General features: G+C 36.3%; 1 pseudogene; it reads left to right on the forward strand.

Annotated features, from left to right (window-relative positions):
• The first annotated feature begins 2,502 nt into the window (after positions 1-2,502).
• LOC115756140 lies at positions 2,503-2,997 on the forward strand (annotated as a pseudogene).
• The last annotated feature ends 498 nt before the right edge of the window (positions 2,998-3,495 follow it).

Below are 3,495 nucleotides of genomic sequence, written 5' to 3' on the forward strand. Positions count from 1 at the left end.
TCTACGCTTGAAAGCTATACTAATACTAACCGAGGAGGAGGTTTAGATGAAAGGAAATCTACCTATGAATTTGTGTTCTTACTAAGTAATGGCGCCATATCATTGAGTAGCAAAAAGCAAACGTATATAGCCTTAACCTCAACAAAAGTTGATTTGTTGAATCATCAGCAGCAATTTAAGATGGTGTTTGGCTTAAGAGATGTTTGGATTAATGAGATGTTGCTAAGGATACTGCAAATTCAATTATTAGTTAATTGTGATAGCCAAGTAGTAATAGCTTACACTAAGGACCCATTGTGAGTCCAAACATATAGACATGAAGTATAATTTTGTAAAAAACATGGTTGTACAAAAAGATATGAACGTATTATACATATCTATGCATAGAATGATAGCAGATCCTATGACAAATCAATTCCTAGAGATATTTTCCTTTGTCATGTGTTGATAAAGGAATTAGTTCCCTACATTGAATCTCTAGGAGTGCGTAGAAGTTAGAATACTGAGTATTTATATTTCCCAAAGTTCACAGTTAATGGTATTTGTTGATGCTTATGAGTTTGTATGACATTTATGTTTATTAATGCTTAGTGCATTAGGTTGAGAAAGTATGTCGAACAAATAAGAAATTAGCCCATTCGCATGGATAATCTCCTCTATTTATTATGTGATAAATAAAGATGAGATAATTTTAAGCTCATTTCTAAGTGATAATTAAAAGCTTGAGCTTAAAATATAGATATCGCCTTAACAGGAGAGTTAAGATGAGGTTATAATAAGTTATGCCCAAAAGCGAAGTAACACACGTATTTCACTTTATTTATCTATGACGCTAGATGTGAGTTTTGATGGATTCTTTGAAAAAAGTAGTTTTGTGAACTTAAGTTAGACATTGGGAATGTTTGAACTATCATTTATAAGGTATTGAATGTAGAGACATATGCTTCATGGAAAATGAGAGAATGCTATACTACACATTTCATATTACGTAAGCATGAGACGACCAAGAAAAGCTAACAAGAGTATTGATCTCAACTCTATAACCGTGTGAGACTCTTGAGGATATAAATTTCTCAGCGTAGTGCCCTCATGACTTTGACTTATTCTTGAAATTTTGATTTAGTGTTTGCTATCTTAGAATGTTGCCAATGATCATAGATGATTTGATCTAGCAGTACATTTTTGGAAAAGTGAATTGAGTTGAAATGAAGAGATTTTAAGGAAGGAGGAAGATCAATTCGTTATTGATGTCATATTATGACTTTGTATTCATAGGTCAACCAATACATATCGAACTTTTAAAGAGATCATGAGAGTTATAAATGTGACTGATTGATCTAGAATACGGCATACCGAATCTACTCTAAATTATTGCCCAATGTGAGCTGCTATATATTCCTAATAGATGTATGGCAACAAGCTTTCATAGTATGCTAGTCATATGGATTATTTGCCCATATGAACTTTACAAGGAGAAGAGAAAAGGAGATGTTTAGCCCTTCATGAGAAAAAGAGGTGTTTAGCCCTTCATGGGTGAGTAGGAGATATTAGTTTTTTAATTAGAATTAATTGCTCCCATAAAAAGAAAAAAATCGAAATTGCTTTTATTATATGGTATCAGTTACCATATAGAGGAAGACCGAAATTGTAGGTATTATTGGTCGCAATAATGGGTGATTTAATTCCCATTCCAAAAGAGGAGAAGACCATATATTCCCTCTGTCAAAACGTACGACATTTTTGACAAGCGCTCATGCTCTCCCTATTTTTTGTGGAATTCTCTCAAAAGAACAAGCAATCATTGGATCCGGATTCGTTCTCATATGCTTTTGGGGCTTTTAATTTGTGTCCGTGGAGGTATGTCCATTTTATGATATACTTTCTGATAGGTGATTCAAGTAAGATTCTGAGCAAGTTATTTCCGAGTAATTCTATTGTGTATGTATTGGAAATGATTCCCTTCAATTCACTTAAGCATAATTTTAATGATGTCATGATGGGAATCCGTTTATGTCAAATTTAAATCTGTTTAATTGCGTGTCATGTCATATCAAACAAACAAATCATATCGAGAATTGCGGGCTATAGAAATGATACAATGCAATTGCAAATGTGATCCTTGTGACCTTGTTTCTCTCCTCTCATTTTCTCCTCTTTTAAAGAAAACAAAAGAGCGTAAAAGTGTTATGTTGCGAACTTAGCCAGCCAAATATGTGGACAGAGTGGGACGATCACAGATTTATGGTGGAATTTCTCGCCTGGATTTTTTTACACACTTTCTCAAACAAATATGCAGTCGAATTCAACTTTGGATGGTCGATTTTGATTTGACAAAGTAGTATTTATAGGACCACGAACCATTTGTTTGGGAGCATATTCCAAAACTAAATCTTTCAGAAGCTGGTTAACAAAATAGAAATTATGTTGCTACTAGGTTTTATTTTGAATCATTTCTAGTGTGAATGCTAACTACTGACGATAATTCTTCTTCTTGAGGACACCATGGAGTCCCCTAAAATGTCCAACAAGATCTGCGAAGTAGTTCGACCCCGGCGTCTCCTCAAGGAGTGGAGGAACTTTGCGAGTTCGTCGAGAACTGTCACAACCGCTGCTGCCATGAGCCCAAACAGCAGCGGCATTCACAAGAGCGTTAGATTCCTCTAAAGAACGATCTCCTCTCTGTCATCAGATGGCGACAACAGCAACAACAGCAAGAAGCACAGAAGTGGCAACAGCAGCGTTGTCCCAAAAGGCCACCTCGCGGTCTGCGTCGGTGAAGAGCTCGAGAGATTTGTCATGCCAGTGCACTACTTGGGCCACCCGGCGTTTGGGTTCTTGTTGCGAGAGGCCGAGGAGGTGTTCGGATTTAAGCAGACGGGTGTCCTGAGAATTCCATGCGACGTTTCAGTGTTCCAAAGTGTCCTGGAGATGGTCGAAAGGGAGAAGAAGGCGGTCAAGAATGGAGGTTTGTTTTGGGTGTGGTTTATACTCCTATGACAGGAAGGCATGTGGATCCTGTTCTTTTTCATTGATAATTTGGACTTGTGTTTATGAATAACTACCGCTATATATAGTCTTTTTCAGTTGTAATTGAGTGATGTAACGAGAAATGTAAGGTGCTAATTATAGTGGAATCATCTGCTGAACGTAACCCTAGTTTAGGGTAAACCAGGATAAAATCTCGTATTTCAATTTGTTTTATTATTTTTTGTACTTTATTTTGTTGTGATTGTGTGCTGAATCCTAATAGTTTGGTGACAAAAAAATAGTGCAGGCTCAATGTAGACGAGATATTTCAAGGTCTCCTACTAGATGGTGGTGAGATGGGCTATAGTCATCTCCATCACTCTCGTCATCATCCTTAAGAGCCCTTTATGCAGATGAATTATCGTCTCCTTTGCGATCTTGTTTAGGTCTTATATGTTATACCAGAGATTTTGCTTCTTAAGAGATATAGGCTATACTGTATATATTCTACATAAATAGATACAAATA

The sequence above is a fragment of the Rhodamnia argentea genome, chromosome 4 (assembly GCF_020921035.1).
Source record: "Rhodamnia argentea isolate NSW1041297 chromosome 4, ASM2092103v1, whole genome shotgun sequence".
Lineage (NCBI taxonomy): Eukaryota > Viridiplantae > Streptophyta > Magnoliopsida > Myrtales > Myrtaceae > Rhodamnia > Rhodamnia argentea.